The sequence below is a fragment of the Atractosteus spatula genome, unplaced genomic scaffold (assembly GCF_055471065.1).
Source record: "Atractosteus spatula isolate fAtrSpa1 unplaced genomic scaffold, fAtrSpa1.hap1 Scaffold_16, whole genome shotgun sequence".
Classification (NCBI taxonomy): Eukaryota; Metazoa; Chordata; class Actinopteri; order Semionotiformes; family Lepisosteidae; genus Atractosteus; species Atractosteus spatula.
The window spans coordinates 30,005-52,851 of record NW_028296719.1 but is presented as its reverse complement, the minus strand read 5'-3'; the positions used below and the strand labels follow the sequence as shown (position 1 = coordinate 52,851).

The following is a 22,847-nucleotide window of genomic DNA, read 5'->3' as shown; positions in this document are numbered from 1 at the left end:
TACTGCAACGCGTGTGAAGGCCATAAACGATATTAATTTTGGAACATAAACATAGAGTATATGGCTGGTCTCGGTACTTTAAAGAAAACATACACGAAACATGGTTTCATTATGACCAGAATCGGTCTTGAGATATTTTTAACTTGATTTACAGTATTTGAGAGGTATGTCTTAACACCGATACTACAGTGCTTAAGTACTGCTCACGTATATGTTTCTAGGTTTATATTATGCATTTCATACGGTCAAATTACTTTTGAGCAACTAATAAGAAGCGCGAAACGGTATGCGTTTTAGTTTCGTTTTGTGCTGGGACCCGTGGATTGATTAGAGATATCAAGTACATACAAGTCATTTTTTAAATGTTGTAGTTCGTCTTGAAAAAATGTTACGAGTACATCATCTATCAACAATTACACAGGTTCTGTTTCCATATTGCGGATTTTGGTTACGTAATATTATTTTCTAGATTTCACGTTGTGAATATATGATTTGGGCAAACAGAGCCGCAAAGAAGTACATTATGGGTTGTTGTTGTTTTTTTTGCAGTTTTATCTAGAACAAGCGATGCTTAAACCTTTGTCTGATTCTTGTGAAACTATCCACACGACAGTTACAGTACCTAGGAGTTGACTTCAGTGATGTCACTGATGGGATGTTTCTAAAAATCCATCCTCTGTAAAACGTCTTCTCTAGTTGTCCTGCATATGTATTCGCTAATGAAGCTGTGTGTTCTGAGCCTGGATCTCTACATTTCTGTATGAACCAGCTTAGAGGGCTAAAGACAGCTTGTGTTTAAATTGAGTGTAAGGCAATTTATGCTTCTAAAGTCATGGTCAGCATTTATTATTGTACTGTGCTGTAAACTTGTTCTGTGCCTAGTCACATTATTTTATAGCGTTTTTATAGTGTTATCAAATCCGGTGGCGCTGTGTGTTAGTTTCCTGACTCCCATGTCACATGGTCTGTGATTGAAACCTGTGAAACCGGTTTAATTCGTCACAGCCAGCACTCCGGCAGAGAGGGGGTTGTACTCGTAAAGTAGAAGCAGGCGAGATTTCCAGCGAAAGACACCTCCCCCCCACCCTCATACGATTCGCATTGTAATTACACATTGTAATTGTATTACACATTGTACACATGCTTAAAAGAGAAGAGAGAAAACGCAAGCCTTCTTCAGGTGTGAGGGTCTTCTGCTCAGAATGAAACGCTAAAATGTAATGTAGGCTCTGAATGGGTTCAATTATGATTTGGGCTTGATTAAGGTCGCTGCCTTTCATCTAAAACCCTACTTGAATCCTTCGAAACTAAAAATCAGCATTAGTGAGTTCTAAATAAAGAGGTATCCAGGTAACAGTGAAACGGGCGACAGTCTGGGGAGATCGCCCGTTTTCCATGTAAATAGTTCCCTGGTTCCGCACCCCTTGGTGTTTCTCTCGCTCTCTCTCGGGTCACCTGATCATTAGCTCGAAAGATTTCAGTGCTTTGTGTATATTCTAATGGTAGTGGGGGCAGGGTGTGTGGAAACAGGTATGGTTGAAATTGCATTGGAGATCTATGTTCTTCACACCTGAAACATTTTCTCTGAAAGCATTTTCTTCGCAGTTTAACCGATCTTGTTACAGCATGTTACAGTTTACTATTATTAACCATATTAATTTTAAGTGCTTAATGCCATTTTTTGACCAGGCACGAATATTCTTAAGTCCATATCTTCGCAAGGGAATCAGTGCGAATTGTAATACTAATTAAATTAAAACTACTAACTACTAACTAATACTAATTAAAACAAACCAGAAACGTGTTGTTCTGTCTAATGACATTACAAGTGGAAAGATTACAGATTTTAATCGTCTTTAATTTTGTTACGTTATACATTTTAGAAACGTTTCATCCATACAAACACCACAAAACTATTTTCGATTGTATTTCTGAATAGTACAGATGCAGCCATTCAAAATGCGTGAGGTATTTCGCGGCATACCCCGGTGGGCGTGTCACAGTATCACGCGGTATGACGCAGTTAACGTGGTGTCACGTGGTTAACTATCCGGCGTCGCCTTGTAAAACCGCCAGGGGGAGCTTAACCTCTCATGTACAGCATTTGAGCCTTTAATTTTGAACTGTGTATTACAGCATGTTAATCATCAGTCATTAAAATGTTGGTATATTTTATGAAAGCAAGATTGCTCAGTTGGACAAAAGTACACAACCTACCTTTATCAGAAATATCAAAGCCTTTACTGAAGATATTACTAATAGTATTAATAATGGATGACTTTGGACAAGCTGTATACTCAAAGTATAATTTCTTTAGCACATTTGTACAAGCACTTGGAATCTGTCCAAGCCATACTTTGTCAGGCATTTTGTTTTACTTCAACGGGCATAAAAACTTCCTTGCTTTTAACAGGGCGTTTCATAATTTCTAGCTACGAAAATGATTTAAAATGCGACACCTATCATTCAACTAGAGCTTAAAATATCACAAGGAAAAATACACACCGGTATTTCATTTCTCCCTAAACATTGTAAGCTTCAAGTCTTTAACTAACGTGATACCGGAGTCAACAAGCATACTTTTAGAATTTGATTAAAAGGGAATATAATATGGAATCGCGTATCTCAAGAATTTAATAACGGTATGATTACATCCGTGTACTGCGGCAGGGCTGTGTAGGGCTGTTTCGCCTGCCTGATCATGCGAGCTCTCTTGTAGCCTACTGGTCTAGGTGCGTGACTACCAACTGGCAGGTTGTGTGTTCAAATCCAGCTGGTGCTGGACTTTTATTTTAACAAACATTTCTTCGAAAAAATAGGTAAGCGATATTATGGACAATCAGTTGACTTTTATATTTCAAAATATCGCAACATGATCGATATTTGCGATATTTTGAACATATCTTCCCTTCTGACAGCGGTTCCTGCTTCTATTGTGTGTGTGTGTGTGCAACAGTAAATTTTTATAGAGAAATGGAGGCTGGACAGTATGCGTTACAATATAAACATTTATATTGATTTTAATCGTGTTCTGATTTAAATCGCAAACGCGTGTTTAATTATGTGTTTTTAATCATAATCAGGCTAATGCATTTCTACATTTTCTGTATGAACCAGCTTAGAGGTTCATACAGAAAGACAGCTTGTGTTTAAATTGAGTGTAAGGTAATTTATGCTTCTAAAGTCATGGTCAGTATTATTGTACTGTGCTGTACTGTGTCACATTATTTTATAGCGTTTTTATTGCGTTATTAAATCCGGTGGCGCTGTGTTAGTTTCCTGACTCACATTATTTAAACTACCACACTGATCATTCATCTCTAAATAAACTTTATTTTATATAGCGTTTTAAGCGATTAGGTAATTAGATTGCTCATAAACCTAATCGCTTTTTCTACATAAACACAGTGTGATTGCTCTCTGAAAATGCTTTTCCTTTATTTTTAAAGTAGGCTCAGATCGTATTATTATAAACTTTCTTGGAAAAATGTATTTTATGTAAACCATGTTTGCTATTAATTCATTTAGGGCTAAAATACAGATGCAGCCATTCAAAGTGCGCGTCACAGACACGTACCGCAGGTGACGTCGCTCAGTATGACGCAAGATGATGCGTGGCACCGCAGTAAGTGATTGGTTGACCAACAGGGGCACTCGTGGTTCGTTGGTCTGTCGTAGAAAGACTTACAGTAAACGTCTTTGCTGTGCCCGTTGTAGATATTGAATTTTACCACTGAAGGGAAATCTTAGTAGCTGAGCATAAAAAGAATAGGAGCATACTGTAACGCGTGTGAAGGCCATAAACGATATTAATTTTGGAACATAAACATACAGTATATAGCTGGTCTTGGTACTTTAAAGAAAAAAATACACACCAGTATTCCATTTCTCCCTAAACATTTTAAGCTTTGAAGTCTTTAACTAACGTGATACCGGAGTCAACAAGCATACTTTTAGAATTTGATTAAAAGGGAATATAATATGGAATCGCGTATCTAAGGAATTTAATAATGGTATTCGTGTGCTGCGACAGGGCTGTGTAGGGCTGTTTCGCCTGCCTGTTCATGCGAGCTGTGTTGTAGCCGACTGGTCTAGGTGCGTGCCTCGCAACTGGTAGGTTGTGTGTTCGAATCCAGCTGGTGCTAGACTCTTCTTTTAACAAACATTTCTTCGAAAAAATAGAATAGCGATATTATGGACAATCAATTGACTTTTATATTTCAAAATATCGCAACATGATCGATATTTGCGATATTTTGAACATATCTTCCCTTCTGACAGCGGTTCCTCCTTCTATTGTGTGTGTGTGTGCAACAGAGTAAATTTTTATAGAGAAATGGAGGCTGGACAGTATGCGTTACAATATAAACATTTATATTGATTTAAATCGTGTTCTGATTTAAATCGCAAACGCGTGTTTAATTATGTGTTTTTTAATCATAATCAGGCTAAAGCATTTCTACATTTTCTGTATGAACCAGCTTAGAGGTTCATACAGAAAGACAGCTTGTGTTTAAATTGAGTGTAAGGTAATTTATGCTTCTAAAGTCATGGTCAGCATTTATTATCGTACTGTGCTGTAAACTTTTTCTGTGCCTAGTCACATTATTTTATAGCGTTTTTATTGCGTTATTAAATCTGGTGGCGCTGTGTGTTACAGTAGTTTCGTGACTCCCATGTCACATGGTCTGTGATTGAATCCCATAGAACTATGACTTTATTTTTTAACAAACATTTCTTTGAAAAAAATGAAACGTTTCCCTTGGTCAGAGATTAAATAAAACCTCACTCGCACCAAACAAATTTATATTTCTAAATATCACAAAATACGTTCATTGTCTTCCAATCGAGTCGAGTTGACATTGGAAGCCTGCCACACCCGGACTCTTAAACCAACGCATTAGCACGTCAAAGCCCATCGAGGGTATTGAGCCAGTATTGGCTTTAGTATTCCCCCCCTCTCCCCTCAATTCAATTCAATTCAAGGTGTTTTATTTGCATGACAGATGGGTACAAGCAGTGTTGGGTATGTATATTGTAACGCTTACGGCAGACAGGCACTGTGTAAGAGCTGGCGCACCAGAGCAGCGCACCGAGGGAGCGTCTGCATTTCTAACTTAGTTTTTAAAATTAGTCAAGCAATATGAAGCATCCCCTTTTACTTTGTGCCTGAGCATAAAAAGAATAGGAGCATACTGCAACGCGTGTGAAGTCCATAAACGATATTAATTTTGGAACTTAAACATACAGTATATGGCTGGTATCGGTACTTTAAAGAAAACATACACACCAGTATTCCATTTCTCCCTAAACATTTTAAGCATCGAAGTCTTTAACTACCACGATACCGGAGTCAACAAGCATACTTTTAGAATTTGATTAAAAGGGAATATAATATGGAATCGCGTATCTCAAGAAATTAATAACGATATAATTATATTCATGTTGCAAAAGAACTGCAACGGACATAAAAACTCCCTTGCTTTTAATAGAGCGTTCCATAATTTCTAACTACGAAAATGCCAGGTGAAAGGATTTGTAAACATATTTTGTTAAAGCAAGTCAGTTTTTTCCGCAACACATAAAAGACATTTTTCCAAGAAAGTTTAGCCTTTGTCACTAATGAAACCACTAAATAAAGACATAAATATAGAAATCTTAAGATTTGTTTTATTTAATGTTGGTAGCAGGATGAACTGTCAGAGTGTATATTTTGTCGCAGAGTTGCTGCAAGATGTTAACAGTGAAAAAGGTATTTAGAAATGAGTTATTTCAAGATGAAAATTTTCAGAATAATTGCAAATCTAGCAGGATAGAGAAAGCACAGAAAACTGGCAGTTAGATTGATCAGATTAGTATGAAAAGTCATTTAGCAAAGGGAATTAGAAGAGTGACAAACTAGTATACTTTAGATCTTTTTTTTCTGAACCAGGGACAATCTGATCATGTTTCCCTATAACAATAATAAAAAACTTTATTTGATATATCACCATTAAAGGTGGCATCTCAAAGCAATACAGTAGATGTAAAAACAGATAAAAGGACCACAGATTACAAAGTAAATGCATATAAGAAAGACCAGCAGGTAGAGGTGCTACCAAAATTAGAAAATGAAGCAGATACAGACACTAAGTCTTCTGAAAAGAAAGGTTCTGAGGTTAGATTTAAACTGGCCCTGGTGTGTGTGTGTTTGTGTCTGTCCTGTGATGGACTGGCGCTATGTCCAGGGTGTATTCTGCCTTGTGTCCGTCGCTTCATTCAAGTGCATCCAACACACAGTTCAACGCTAGCAACTACACAAAATCTAAAATATGAGCTCTACTTGCCACTTACAGTACCAACAGTACCAGCTAACTTTAGTAGTGACATTTTCATGGATCTTTTTAACAATAAAATTTACAACATCAGACTTCAGACACAATTAAACAGGCCTCAAAAAAGTCTGGTACAAACATTTTCAGCATGGAATAAACCGTTACTTTAATGGTATAAACCTTAAATGGATTCATATTCTCAATAAGATTTGGTGCTCAGTAACATGACTTAGAAAATGACAGAAGACATACGTATCATGCTTATCCTTCTATTTTTCATAATCGTAAACTCCTTAAGGCAGTTACATTTTCTCTGTTCTGACCTGGAGTTACAGAGAAATTTAAATTCTAATAAGAGATTTGTAATGAGGAAAGTCATACCAATCACTCATACAGTACCAGGATTTGCAATTACAATACAAATACTTTCTTTCTGTATGTGTTTATTTTGCAGTTTGAGTCTATGGCATTCCTTTGGGGGTCTATACTCCAAGGCATGACTTTTTTATGTATAAACATCAGTATTTACTGCTATTAATTACTGTACGATTTATAGTTGAAATCTGAGCCTAGATATAAAGTTAAAATCTCGACAAAGCAATGTAGGAAATACAGAGAAAATAAATCCTTTCTGACATCTAAAATCAGTTTCGATCAAGGTCTCTAAAACGAACAAGAAAAAGAAGATTTTCGGAGGGCAATTACGCTGTGTTTATATAGAATAAGTGATTTATGAGCAATCTAATTTCTTGTTCGTTTAAAACAGTGAAATGTCAGCTGTAAAAGATCGCACCAGAAACAGCACTCTCTCTGCCTGTCATAGACGTTCAGGAAAGGCTGAATGAAGTCATGTCAAGTACAATAATTCGGAGATCAATAATACCAGTTGTAGGACAGTACATAAGGAGGATAAGGATTTTGAAGTTGACTCGAAATCTGATAGGTAACCAGTGCAAGGACTTGAAAACAGGTGTAATGCATCCCTGATAGGATTCTTGCTGTCATATTGTGAACATATTGAAGATTGCTCAGTGTGGATTTAATTTCCCCAGTGAACAGGATGTGCATTTATTAATTCTAGAAAAAAAGCCTTTCTTGATTTCTCTAGTTCTTAGTTTCTCTAGTTCCCTTTAAAATAAACTATTATTCCACAATGCAGAGTATTACATGGCCAGTATTTACATATGATATTTGTGATTTAAAGAAATTAACACAAGCAGCTTTTGGAGATTTAAGTGTTGGCTGAGTTATTGCAGGATAAAAGACTAGAGATGTTGGCAAGAAGAAGATAGTTTGGGGAAAGCTGAGGAATACACTTATAACAAGAACACTTCCTAATGGGGTTAGGCATACTTTTGATGAAGATGATGAAGTTAACAGACTATATGTTTACATAGATACTGAAATAAGGATTGTATTTTAGATTATGTGTAGTTGCTGGCATTTAACTGTGTGTTGGATGCACATGAATTGAAGGAATGGGCAAACATAGCTGATGCGGATCCACAGAGCCAGCATATTAAGATGTTTATAATTAGAGGCAATTTGTTTAAATAACTAGGTATGGATACTGATGTGCAAGAGAGGTGGAAAGGCTGTTTCCTTAAGCCAGCAGTATAAAATATTTTATTCTCAGTGAGATGCTGCCATTTCATAGTGGGTTTCTAACACTGTGTATAGTTCCATCCACACAGTGCCTTTACTTCCATTTCTAATCTCTTTATCCAGTACAGAGGATTTGGAGCCTATCCCAGTAAGCAACGGACACAAGGCAGAATACACCCTGGACATAGCGCCAGTCCATCACAGGACAGACAGACACAAACACACACAGACCAGGGCCAGGTTTCCCATAAACTAATTAACTTACCAGTATGTTTTGGAGTGCGAGAGGGAGTCATATCACACATATGGAGAAAAACCATGTAACCCAGAGAGAACATGTAAACCCCACACACACAGGATGGCAGGAATTGAACCTAGGACCCCAGTGCTGCAAGATAGCAATGCTAACCACTTTGCCACCATTATAAATGGATGGATATCTTAGTTATCTTTCTAGTTCACAGGTTTGCATGCATAATTTAATTTTGAAAGCCACTGAGACATCAGGTACTACTGTTGTATTTATGAAAAAGAAACAAAACAAAAAACATACTAACAACTGTGCCATCCTACTCCTTAGCTAATACATTTTATTATTCATAAACAGTTAACATTGTTAGCAAAATATTTTGAATTATATTTAACCCTATTTTTTCTTTAGTTTTGTATTTAACTTATTATATGATAGTCAGACTTAATGTATATTTGAACAATGAAAATATATTTTTACAAGATTTTACATTAAGCACTTAAAATTAATATGGTTAATAATAGTAAACTGTAACATGCTGTAACAAGATCGGTTAAACAGCGAAGAAAATGCTTTCAGAGAAAATGTTTCAGGTGTGAAGAACATAGATCTCCAATGCAATTTCAACCAAACCTGTTTCCACACACCCTGCCCCCACTACCATTAGAATATACACAAAGCACTGAAATCTTTCGAGCTAATGATCAGGTGACCCGAGAGAGAGCGAGAGAAACACCAAGGGGTGCGGAACCAGGGAACTATTTACATGGAAAACGGGCGATCTCCCCAGACTGTCCGCCCGTTTCACTGTTACCTGGATACCTCTTTATTTAGAACTCACTAACACTGATTTTTAGTTTAGAAGGATTCAGGTAGGGTTTTAGATGAAAGGCAGCGACCTTAATCAAGCCCAAATCACAATTGAACCCATTCAGAGCCTACATTACATTTTAGCGTTTCATTCTGAGCAGAAGACCCTCACACCTGAAGAAGGGGGAGGTGTTTTTCGCTGGAAATCTCGCCTGCTTCTACTTTACAACCGGAGTGCTGGCTGTGACGAATTAAACCGGTATTACAGGTTTCAATCACAGACCATGTGACATGGGAGTCAGGAAACTAACACCGCGCCACCGGATTTGATAACGCTATAAAAACGCTACAAAATAATGTGACTTGGCACAGAACAAGTTTACAGCACAGTACAAAAATGGTGACCATGACTTTAGAAGCATAAATTGCCTTACACTCAATTTAAACACAAGCTGTCTTTAGCCCTCTAAGCTGGTTCATACACAAATGTAGAGATCCAGGCTCAGAACACACAGCTTCATTAGCGAATACATATGCAGGACAACTAGAGAAGACGTTTTACAGAGGATGGATTTTTAGAAACATCCCATCAGTGACATCACTGAAGTCAACTCCTAGGTACTGTAACTGTCGTGTGGATAGTTTCACAAGAATCAGACAAAGGTTTAAGCATCGCTTGTTCTAGATAAAACTGCAAAAAAAAAACAACCACCCATAATGTACTTCTTTGCGGCTCTGTTTGCCCAAATCATATATTCACAACGTGAAATCTAGAACATAATATTACGTAACCAAAATCCGCAATATGGAAACAGAACCTGTGTAATTGTTGATAGATGATGTACTCGTAACATTTTTTCAAGACGAACTACAACATTTAAAAAATGACTTGTATGTACTTGATATCTCTAATCAATCCACGGGTCCCAGCACGAAACGAAACTAAAACGCATACCGTTTCGCGCTTCTTATTAGTTGCTCAAAAGTAATTTGACCGTATGAAATGCATAATATAAACCTAGAAACATATACGTGAGTAGTACTTAAGCACTGTAGTATCTGTGTTAAGACATCAGGATGTCTTCTATCTTCTTCAGGATGAATAAAGTGGGCCTATTTATCTATCAATCATATTTAAATAACTAGTGTTCTGTACCGTGGTACCCCTAAAAGTACCACACTTGTACCATACAACAGTAGTACCTGATGTCTCAGTGGCTTTCAAAATTAAATTATGCAATAAATAACCACATGTAAGACTCTGATGCTTAAAATGTTTAGGGAGAAAGTGGAATACTGGTGTGTATTTTTTCTTTAAACTACCAATACCAGCCATATACAGTCTGTAACGTAGGGATTTCTATACGTCTTTATTTAGTGTTTACATTAGTGACAAAGGCTAAACGTTTAGCTTCAGTAACGTGTACATATCTCCCCTTTTTATAAAACGACATGGTTGAAAACTGTTCCAGAGCCACTGTTGTTTCATCAGTGAAAAGTACATCATGAAATGCCTCTCCCTGTTCAATCCACTGGAAAAAAGAAAAGGAGCATAAAGCTTCTGATGGTCATAAACGATATTCATTTAGGAGCAGCATCAGAGGTATGTTTTTAACTGCACTGCATTGGAGAGAATACCATAGTGTGTTTTTTTTTACTCCCTGGCGGAAACTGGCTTCCAGAAGAATCAGTATGGCTCAGAGATTAAATAAAACTTCACTCGCACCAAACAAATGTATATTTCTAAATATCACAACATGATCGAATTTAAGTCATTTTAATAACAATGAATAGTCACCTATGCGTTACAATATAAACATTTATATTGATTTAAATCGCGTTTAAATCACCTTTATTTAAAACCCATAAATAAAGCTGATACTGTTTAGACTTCCAATTATTTAAAACTGTATTAAAGCAGCACGATACACAATGCAACGTAAATCGCTATCTTTGTCTTCTGTGTAATAATGTTCACCTCTCTGTCCAGCAAATTTACAGGTTAAAAACAATACTGTTAGGCTGGGAAAACGATTTTTTTTAAGAAATACAAAATGAGATATAATGATATGTTCCGGCTTAGACATTAACGAAGAGCATAACGCGTGTACTGCATACACTGCAAGTACAACCCCCCTCTCTGCAGGAGTGCTGGCTGCGACGAATTGAACCGGTCTCACGGGTATTTTCAAAGTAGGAGGCGAGATTTCCAGCGAAAGACACTCCCCCCCCCCTCAAAAACCCAGTAAGTACAGTACTTACTAGTTAAAGGCTAGGCTCCCGACTACGGCGAAAGGAACCCTTCTTTCATTAGAATACAATGAACATATTTTAGCCCTGAATGAATAAATAGCAAACATGGTTTACATAAAAGACATTTTTCCAAGAAAGTTTAGCCTTTGTCACTAATGAAACCACTAAATAAAGACATAAATATAAAAATCTTAAGATTTTTAAAATGCATGACTTTGCTAAAATTTATTTGAAAATAAAAACAATTACAACCGCCAGGGGAGAGAGAGAACAGGGGAGGGATGTTGGTTTTGCATAAGGGGCGGGGCTATGGAAATTAGGTCTGTTTGGGAATGTGTAGTTACATGTTCTGGCTGTTTGTGAATTATCGTTGTTGAGTATGGAGTGTTGAGGTATTGATTTTGTGTAATGCTTTATGTTGAAAATTGAGGTGGATTTTGTTTATGATAAACAGGATAAACTGGGATGGGAGGAAGGTTTGGTTTTGCATAAGGGGCGGGATTATGATAATTGGAGGACTTTGCGAGAGTAAAATGGTTTGATATATTTGATTTTGTATTGTGGTTGTTATCTATGTTTTTGGTTGGTATTATGTTTATATGGTTGTTTTTGTTGGTTGGTTGTTATTATGGTTATTAATAATACGATCTATAGTTGAAATCTGAGCCTAAATAAAAAGAAAAAGCAAGTGATTAGGTTTATGAGCAATCTAATTACTTATTCGTTTAAAACGCTATATAAAATAAAGTTTATTATTAATTTGCTGCACAGAGCGGTGAATATTATTATGCATAAGACAAAGATAACGATCCTGATCAGTTTAGAAATCTGTGTACGCTGTAAAGTTTTTACTTCTTAAACTTTTAAAATACACGTTTTGAATAGAAAGAAATCCTCTTCCTGTTACAGTATGTATAGCAAACTAGCACGTCTTTTTTCTCCAATCAGAGGGGTGTCAGATGGTGTCAGCCAATCACCATTCTGCGTTGGGTAGCAACGGGTGACTGTTCTCAGGCGGAAGATGTAAACAGCTTAATGTTCGTGTTAAATAATTTTTTAATATTCAATTAAACGGGCACAGTTAAGACATTAAATATACATATACATACTGTATACAGTACAGTTTGCATACGGTAATATGTTACGCGATTAAAAAATAAATAAATAAAACTGGAAGGTTCAGCACCAGCTGGATTCGAGCACACACCCTGCCCGTTGGCAGGCACGCACCTAGACCAGTCAGCTACAGTCAGCTCGCATGAGCAAGCAGGCGAAACAGCCCTACACAGCCCTGCCGCAGTACACGGATATAATCATACCGTTATTAAATTCTTGAGATACGCGATTCCATATTATATTCCCTTTTAATCAAATTCTAAAAGTATGCTTGTTGACTCCGGTATCACGTTAGTTAAAGACTTCGAAGCTTACAATGTTTAGGGAGAAATGGAATACCGGTGTGTATTTTTCCTTGTGATATTTTAAGCTCTAGTTGAATGATAGGTGTCGCATTTTAAATCATTTTCGTAGTTAGAAATTATGAAACGCCCTGTTAAAAGCAAGGAAGTTTTTATGCCCGTTGAAGTAAAACAAAATGCCTGACAAAGTATGGCTTGGACAGATTCCAAGTGCTTGTACAAATGTGCTAAAGAAATTATACTTTGAGTATACAGCTTGTCCAAAGTCATCCATTATTAATACTATTAGTAATATCTTCGGTAAAGGCTTTGATGCATAAATATTTCTGATAAAGGTAGGTTGTGTACTTTTGTCCAACTGAGCAATCTTGCTTTCATAAAATATACCAACATTTTAATGACTGAAGATTAACATGCTGTAATACACTGTTCAAAATTAAAGGCTCAAATGCTGTACATGAGAGGTTAAGCTCCCCCTGGCGGTTTTACAAGGTGACGCCGGATAGTTTCCGGCAGAGCGTCAAATGACGCGCGATTAACCACGTCACACTGCGTGACACTGCGTGATGCCGCGACACGCCCACCGGGGTATGCCGCAAAATAACGCACGCATTTTGAATGGCTGCATCTGTACGTTCATTGTCTTCCAATCGAGTCGACATTGGAAGCCTGCCACACCCGGACTGTTAAACCAACGCATTAGCACGTCAAAGCCCATTGAGCCAGTATTGGCTTTAGTATCCCCCCCTTCTCCCCTCAATTCAATTCAATTCAAGGTGTTTTATTTGCATGACAGATGGGTACAAGCAGTGTTGGGTATGTATATTGTAACGCTTACAGCAGACAGGCACTGTGTAGGAGCCGACGCACCAGAGCAGCGCCTGCATTTATAACTTAGTTTTTAAAATTAGTCAAGCAATACGAAGCATCTCCTTTTACTTAGTGCCTGAGCATACTGCAACGCGTGTGAAGCCCATAAACGATATTAATTTTGGAACTTAAACATACAGTATATGGCTGGTCTCGGTACTTTAAAGAAAACATACACACCAGTATTCCATTTCTCCCTAAACATTTTAAGCATCGAAGTCTTTAACTAACGCGATACCGGAGTCAACAAGCATACTTTTAGAATTTGATTAAAAGGGAATATAATATGGAATCGCGTATCTCCAGAATTTAAAGACCAGACAATCGCAAACTCGTTTTCAATAAAATTATTTTATTCATTCAGCAGTTTGTGAGAGGGACATCCAGCAGGGAGAGACACACACACCGGTTTTCATTGACAACATTGTTTTTTTTTCAATTCCTCTTGTCTAACAGGAATGTTTTGTTTGTGGACAGACTGTTAGACAAGAGGAAAAGACCGCCTCCTCCTACGAAGCATTTCGTTGATCCGATCACGAATTCTTTTCCAGTCGTACGCAGCAAGGGTTGAGAATCTCCGATTCACCATCGTACTAATGGTTTCCCGGAGATTGCAAGGCAAGGCACTTTTGCCTCTGGACCCATCGAAATTTACAGACGTGGTCCACCCCCAGTAAATTTCAAAAGTCACAAGATTTCGAAACACGAGGGCGGCGTAGCGGTCGGCTCTTGCTTTCCCGTCTATGCCGATGCACTGCAAGTACAACCCCCCCTCCATCTCCTGGGTGATGGGTAGCAGTTGGACATCTGGGAGAATTATTCGTCCCACTGGCATCTGTGAATTCCGCTGTGCTTCCTGGGGGGAGATAGCCGGCGGGGACAGCATCAACAGAGTCCTGCGCGGTGGTGAACTGAGAGGCCGGGATGGAGTGTCCTGAGGCGGTGTGTGCTCTGCGGGGGGCAGAGCTTCCGCCAGGCATTGCAACCTGCGCGGCGGGGAGAGGCACTTTTCAGGAGACAGCTGCTCAACTGTTTGACTGCTGGAACATACTGTCTCCTTCCTCTGCATTTTCAGGAGTGTCTCTAGCCTCCCAGTCCTCCCCAGTAATGCATCGTATTGCTCCCGCTGCTGCCGAAATGTCTCCATACAGGTGCTGCTTCTACAGGTTGGCACCCTGGCCAGTGGCCGAGAGCAGAGACCCACGGCCTGTGGCAAAATAACATAAGTCATGTAAGAAATAAAGTCACACAGTAGTATTCATCAGTCGCGGAACAGAAGTCAAAATAAACTTTTCTTTTTTTCCGTCTTACCGCTTTCTTTTTTACTGTCCTTGTGGTAGATCGTTTCGCCCGTGCGGTGTTTTCTTGAAGAACAGGCTACGAAGAAATAATTATAATTGAATTTAAAATTCAAAACGGCAATAATACCTTGTAATATGCGCTGTAATCGCGTATTTCAGATGAAGTCTGCTGTATTTGCTTACCCTTCGCTCTTTGGAAGCTGGGGCGGCAGAAGCACCTCGTCTCTTCCCGTAAAAGGTCTTGGTCTCCATACTGTACTATGGTCGCTGTAGTGCAGGTTCGCAGTTTTTTTTTTTGCGATGGGAGCTCACCCAATCCCTTGGTGTCTTTTATGCTATATTCACCTGTACGGCTAGAGTGTGTTCATTGTCTTCCAATGAAAGGCGGGTGCCTTTTGCCGAAGTCGGGAGACATTGGGGGCTTGCCACACCCGGACTGTTAAACCAACGCATTAGCACATCAAAGCGCATTGAGGACCCGGGCGCAATAGTTGTTTTGTCCCTTGATTTACTGATCTGCATTAATTAAATCTTGTCAGTCAGGTCTTTTTTTCTCTATTTCAATTGTCGTTTACACATGCACGACTTTAAAAGCTAGCATGACAGGTTTCGATTCACATTAGCTGGCGAGCCTTGTTAAAAAAAACAATGACAATGTAACATGCCACTGTTTGTTCATGAACAAAGTTATACTGAGATTTCCTTAGATACGCGATTAAAAAATAAATAAAAATTTGAATCTCCTGCGGAACACATTCCATAAGAATCAGCGGTTCTACAACATATATCGCCTTTAAAGGTGGCTTCTCAAAACGCTTTACGGGATAAAAACAACCAGAACAGCAGCAACAACAATATTGTATTTCATTGCACTTTGAAAACCAAGTAATAACTTAACTCAGTACGTGCAAACGTTTTGTATGTTGCTGTCTTGAATGCCTGCGTACCCATAAGTATCTTATTTGCCTTGAGGCCTGTCTACAGTATATTTGTCCCCCTATCTCCCTCAATTCAATTCAATTCAAGGTGTTTTATTTGCATGACAGATGGGTACAATTCTTGTTGGGAATGTATACTTTGATATTTACACCCGGCGCGTCACCGAGGGAGCGTCTGCATTTATAACTTAGTTTTTAAAATTAGTCAAGCAATATGAAGCATCTCCTTTAGCTTTTAAGTCCCTTATGGTTTTTTCGTATTATATTCCCTATTAATCAAACTCTAAGAGTATGTATCGGCTTGTCAGTCAGGTCTTTTTTTCTCTTTTTCAATTGTCGTTTACACATGCACGACTTTAAAAGCTAGCAAGACAGGTTTCGATTCACATTAGCTGGCGAGCCTTGTTAAAAAAAACAATGACAATGTAACATGCCACTGTTTGTTCATGAACAAAGTTATACTGAGACTTCCTTAGATACGCGATTAAAAAATAAATAAAAATTTGAATCTCCTGCGGAACACATTCCATAAGAATCAGCGGTTCTACAACATATATCGCCTTTAAAGGTGGCTTCTCAAAACGCTTTACGGGATAAAAACAACCAGAACAGCAGCGACAACAATATTGTATTTCATTGCACTTTGAAAATTGCATTTGAGCACGGTTTTTGACTTTCTTAAAATTGCATTTTGGGCGCGGACAGCACATACAAGGGTTAATGAACTGCGCCAAGAAATTTAAAATAGTTTTCTTTAGGTGTGAGGGTAGGAATGGACCGCAGCAGGCATAATCAGCAAACCAGGAAAACAAAGAACAGGACAGGTGAGATGTGTAGCCAGAAAGCGAGTGATCAGAAAAAGGAAATGGATTTGTCAACTGATTGTCCATAATATCGCTTACCTATTTTTTCGAAGAAATGTTTGTTAAAATAAAAGTCCAGCACCAGCTGGATTCGAACACACAACCTGCCAGTTGGTAGGCACGCACCTAGACCAGTAGGCTACAAGACAGCTCGCATGATCAGGCAGGCGAAACAGCCCTACACAGCCCTGCCGCAGTACACGGATATAATCATACCGTTATTAAATTCTTGAGATACGCGATTCCATATTATATTCCCTTTTAATCAAATTCTAAAAGTATGCTTGTTGACTCCGGTATCACGTTAGTTAAAGACTTCGAAGCTTACAATGTTTAGGGAGAAATGGAATACTGGTGTGTATTTTTTTCTTTAAAGTACCAAGACCAGCTATATACTGTATGTTTATGTTCCAAAATTAATATCGTTTATGGCCTTCACACGCGTTACAGTATGCTCCTATTCTTTTTATGCTCAGCTACTAAGATTTCCCTTCAGTGGTAAAATTCAATATCTACAACGAGCACAGTAAAGATGTTTACAGTAAGTCTTTCTACGACAGACCAATGGACCATGAGTGCCCCTGTCGGTCAACCAATCACGCACCGTGGTATCCCGCGTCATCATACCTGCGGTATCTGTACCGCGGTGTCTGTACCGCGCACTTTGAATGGCTGCATCTGTATGTTACACTTAGTTCACTGTTTTAAATAGATCTAATTAAGAAAGTTAAGTGTTAGCATAAACTATTAGCAATCGATAATATTAAATTTAGCACTGTAATAAGCTGTTGCACTTTCCCCCGCATCTTGTAAAAATATATTTTCATTGTTCAAATATACATTAAGTCTGACTATCATATAATAAGTTAAATACAAAACTAAAGAAAAAATAGGGTTAAATATAATTCAAAATATTTTGCTAACAATGTTAACTGTTTATGAATAATAAAATGTATTAACTAAGGAGTAGGATGGCTCAGTTGTTAGTATGTTTTTTTGTTTTGTTTCTTTTTCATAAATACAACAGTAGTACCTGATGTCTCAGTGGCTTTCAAAATTAAATTATGCATGCAAACCTGTGAACTAGAAAGATAACTAAGATATCCATCCATTTATAATGGTGGCGAAGTGGTTAGCATTGCTATCTTGCAGCACTGGGGTCCTAGGTTCAATTCCTGCCATCCTGTGTGTGAGGGGTTTACATGTTCTCTCTGGGTTACATGGTTTTTCTCCATATGTGTGATATGACTCCCTCTCGCACTCCAAAACATACTGGTAAGTTAATTGGTTTATGGGAAAACTGGCCCTGGTGTGTGTGTGTTTGTGTCTGTCTGTCCTGTGATGGACTGGCGCTATGTCCAGGGTGTATTCTGCCTTGTGTCCGTTGCTTACTGGGATAGGCTCCAAATCCTCTGTACTGGATAAAGAGATTAGAAATGGATGGAAGTAAAGGCACTGTGTGGATGGAACTATACACAGTGTTAGAAACCCACGATGAAATGGCAGCATCTCACTGAGAATAAAATATTTTATAGTGCTTGCTTAAGGAAACAGCCTTTCCACCTCTCTTGCACATCAGTATCCATACCTAGTTATTTAAACAAATTGCCTCTAAGTATAAACATCTTAATATGCTGGCTCTGTGGATCCGCATCAGCTATGTTTGCCCATTCCTTCAATTCATGTGCATCCAACACACAGTTCAATGCCAGCAACTACACATAATCTAAAATACAATCCTTATTTCAGTATCTATGTAAACATATAGTCTGTTAACTTCATCATCTTCATCAAAAGTATGCCTAACCCCATTAGGAAGTGTTCTTGTTATAAGTGTATTCCTCAGCTTTCCCCAAATTATCTTCTTCTTGCCAACATCTCTAGTCTTTTATCCTGCAATAACTCAGCCAACACTTAAATCTCCAAAAGCTGCTTGTGTTAATTTCTTTAAATCACAAATATCATGTGTAAATACTGGCCATGTAATACTCTGCATTGTGGAATAATAGTTTATTTTAAAGGGAACTAGAGAAATCAAGAAAGGATTTTTTTCTAGAATTAATAAATGCACATCCTGTTCACTGGGGAAATTAAATCCACACTGAGCAATCTTCAATATGTTCAGAATATGACAGCAAGAATCCTATCAGGGATGCATTACACCTGTTTTCAAGTCCTTGCACTGGTTACCTATCAGATTTCGAGTCAACTTCAAAATCCTTATCCTCCTTATATACTGTCCTACAACTGTTATTATTGATCACCGAATTATTGTACTTGACATGACTTCATTCAGCCTTTACTGAACGTCTATGACAGGCAGAGAGAGTGCTGTTTCTGGTGCGATCTTTTGCAGCTGACATTTCACTGTTTTAAACGAACAAGAAATTAGATTGCTCATAAATCAGTTATTCTATATAAACACAGCGTAATTGCCCTCCGAAAATCCTCTTTTTCTTGTTCGTTTTAGAGACCTTGATCGAAACTGATTTTAGATGTCAGAAAGGATTTATTTTCTCTGTATTTCCTACATTGCTTTGTCGAGATTTTAACTTTATATCTAACTTTATATCTAGGCTCAGATTTCAACTATAAATCGTACAGTAATTAATAGCAGTAAATACTGATGTTTTGCGCCCTCTTACCACAAAAATATATGTTTTGTAGTTGGGATTAACTTTATTTCGTACGCGTAGCTACTCCGATTCGGACACCGAACAGTTAAAGATGGCGGCAAATCAGACACCCAGAGGGGGGGCGTCTTCTCGCCTCCATAACTAAAATGCCAAATAGGAGTGGCTTAAGCGACATACACAGTCGTGTAACTGACAGTTTGAGGTAGCCTATCGTGTAAATTTTGCTTTGTTGCTGATAGGTTAAGCTTTCGAAACTCTGCCCCAAAGTCATGTGACTGATTTTTCGCCCTGTTTCGTTGGTTAAACGCAATGATCACATGCACCACCATGGTAACTGGGATGTGTAGTTTTTAATTCCGTTTGAATTATAACTGTACGTACTGTCTTCATATTTGGCCAGGGCTTTAAAGAGAAGGCGCGCCAAAAAATTTCGGTGCCGTCGTCTCCGCTTTAAAGGTACCCCCGTGCTGGAAGAATTTGACCTCGGAACGTTTGCCCAGCGTAGTTATAGTGGACATAAAAACAAGAGTTCGCTGGCATTATATCCTAGAAGACACAGACCGGCACCAGACCGGTAAATGCTTGATGAACTAGGGATTGGACAGTTTCCAAGTGCTTGTACAATCGATGGAAATGTTCAAATAAATGTGCAAAAGAAATAAACAAAATAATCATTTATTTCTTTATCATATTGGCTAGCTAATGTCCTCTCTTTGCTAGTTACTGGCTGTGTTTCTGCGTTGGGTAGCAACGGGTGACTGTTCTCAGGCGGAAGATGTAAACAGCTTAATTTTCGTGTTAAATAATTTTTAAAAATTAAAATTCATTCTATACAGCAATCACATATTTGGGTACCGTTTCATAAAACTTACATGCTTAAAATGTTTAGGGAGAAATGGAAGACTGGTGTGAATTTTTTCTTTAAACTATCAAGACCAGCCATACACAGTACAGTTTATGTACATACAGTAATGTTTATGTTCCTAAATTAATATCGTTTATGACCTTCAGATGCGTTATGCTCCTCTTCTTTTTATGCTCAGCTACTAAAATTTCCCTTTAGTGGTAAAATTCCATATAAATATTCAAAACTAAGCGGATTAAAATGTGCACAGTACAGATATTAGATGATTAAATCTTTTCACTACTAACCAATGCACCACGAGTGCCCCTGTCGGTCATTTTGGCCAACCAATCACTTACCGCGGTGCCCTACGGTGCCCTGCGGGTTGGTTACTGTACCACGGGTTTTTACCGCTCATTTTGAATGGCTGCATCTGTAGGTTGTCTCTCGCAGTGTTCAGGAATTGCATTCCGAAACTGAGTCAGATCGAAAGTTGTAAGAAAAGCACCTATGGTGTCGGTTCTAACAGCTTTATTGATTCGATGTTAAAGGCCGGAAATGGGGCACAAGACACGCGACCGCAAAAAGCGTCGCCATCTGCTTCCAGCTGCAAAATGCAGTTTGCGGACGCTGAAGCATTTGAACTTGAACTTTATTGCCATATGTAACCGGTACTGGTACAATGGAATTCTTACTTACAGAAGGTCTCTCGATTGTAAAACAAGTGTAAAAAACAAGACAAAAACAAGACAAAGTGCAAACAGTGCATCAAGACAATATACAAACAAACAATAGACAATGTGCAAGTAAACATGTAGACATTTCTTTCCAAGGCAGCGGGTACAAGCGATCTCGCGTTTTAAAACCACCAGGAAAAGCAGAAAGGCACTTGCTTGCGCCGACACACGACGACGTGAGGAGGACACCGTAGTCGGCAGGATTCGAACCTGCGCAGGGAGACCCCAATGGATTTTTAGTCCATCGCCTTAACCACTCGGCCACGACTACAGCGCGCGCCACTGTTGCTGCGTTCTTGCTACAATCTCACATGGATCGCGAGGCGCCGGCGGAAACCTTTTTCAAAGTCGTTCTCCATTAAAAAAAAAACCTTTCCAAAATACAAGACTTGCAGACAGACACGCCTCAGAGGACTTAAGGGTGGCTTCATGTGGGAATGATAAAGTCTCCCCGTCCGGACAGGAAAATGGCACTTTGTTAGACACAAAGAAACAATCAACAACAGACAAATGTCCACAAGCATTTAAGAAGCCGCACCATGTTCTTGCTACAATCTCACACGGATCGCGAGACGCCGGCGGAAATCTTTTTCAAAGTCGTTCTCCGTTAAAAAAAAACCTTTCCAAAATACAAACCTTGCAGACAGACACGCCTCAGAGGACTTAAGGGTTGCTTCATGTGGGAATGATAAAGTCTCCCCGTCCGGACAGGAAAATGGCACTTTGTTAGACACAAAAAAACAATCAACAACAGACAAATGTCTACAAGCATTTTAGAAGCCGCACTTGAAATAGCTCTTATATTCGTGTTAGACGCTGGAATCGCCTTTTTATTGACGCTCTTACGAACGCCATGGAAAGCAAAACAAAGCAAAGCAGAGCAGAACAAAACGAACAAAATAAAACCCTCACGTCCTGCACTTGAATATAATGCCGTTACGTGCCGAAGCGGTATTGGACGTCATCCTAGCACTGCAACCCGGGGCGTACGGTATATGGGAACGAGCACACGTCACGAATCGTCTCTAATCACTCCCTGCACTGTAAGGCGCCTTGAAGCGTGCACCCTCAACATTCATCTTTGCGCATCTGTGAAAGGTAAACTCTTGAGCAAACTCTGAACCAGACGCTCAAACTCCAGCTAGGATTAGGGGTTGCATTCCCACGCTACTTGAACACTTTGTTTACGCTCAGTGCTGGATTTTGGGAACTTTAGGACGAGTGGGACTTTTCTCCTATCTGTCAATTCGTTTTGTTTTGGAGACTCTTGGCTGTCTGTGTTGTATAGTGCAGCGTGAAGAAAACGTTTTCGAAAACTGTGCCGGCTCAAAAGTTGTAAGAAATCCTCTCCAGCTCTTTTAAGTCTCTTCAGTTTTGTCATTTAAAGTGAAACTAGATGTATAACTGGAGCCTCACTTATGCAAATGGTGAGGCTCCAGTTCGACATCTACTTTCACTTTATATGACAGAAGTACGTCAGACTGCGCCGGACTGGGGGATCATTTCCGGTTATTTTTACCATCTTAAACATTTGAAATCCTCCCCTAGGCAATTGTGACACTTCATCTTGGCTCCACCTAGGACACTCTTCAATCTTCCATCACTTCTCTCTTCTCCCGCAACACTCTCGTCTGTCGGCAGTATGTGGCGTCTTTGCATTACCACCAATCTCACCACAGCAAGAAAGCAACGGGTTTTGGCAAGAGAGGAGGAGACTGCCTGGCCCGAACGGGGATCGAACCCGCGACCTTGGCGTTATTAGCACCACGCTCTAACCAACTGAGCTAACAGGCCTAGTGCCTGCTGTCCTCTCTGTGCTGCAAAAAATGGAATTCAGGGAAGTTTCTTTTGTCCTTCTTTGAATAGAAAGCCCTGCGATTCAGTGTACGGGCTTTCTCGTGCTGTTTAATGGTTCTTGTAACCCAAATCCTACACTGGCCTGAAGTGCCCCCCCATTTCATAGCATTTTTCAGCTGATTTCAAATGTACCTAAAGGAGAAGCATTATT

The 22,847-nt window shown here is 38.9% G+C and overlaps 2 non-coding genes across 2 annotated transcripts; both read right to left on the bottom strand.

Annotated features, from left to right (window-relative positions):
• Positions 1–21,028: 21,028 nt before the first annotated feature.
• trnaf-aaa (transfer RNA phenylalanine (anticodon AAA)) lies at positions 21,029–21,110 on the bottom strand. The gene has a single exon. It is a non-coding gene; the product is annotated as a tRNA-Phe (tRNA).
• Positions 21,111–22,559: 1,449 nt separating this feature from the next.
• On the bottom strand, positions 22,560–22,633 carry trnai-aau (transfer RNA isoleucine (anticodon AAU)). The gene has a single exon. It is a non-coding gene; the product is annotated as a tRNA-Ile (tRNA).
• Between the last annotated feature and the right edge of the window lie 214 nt (positions 22,634–22,847).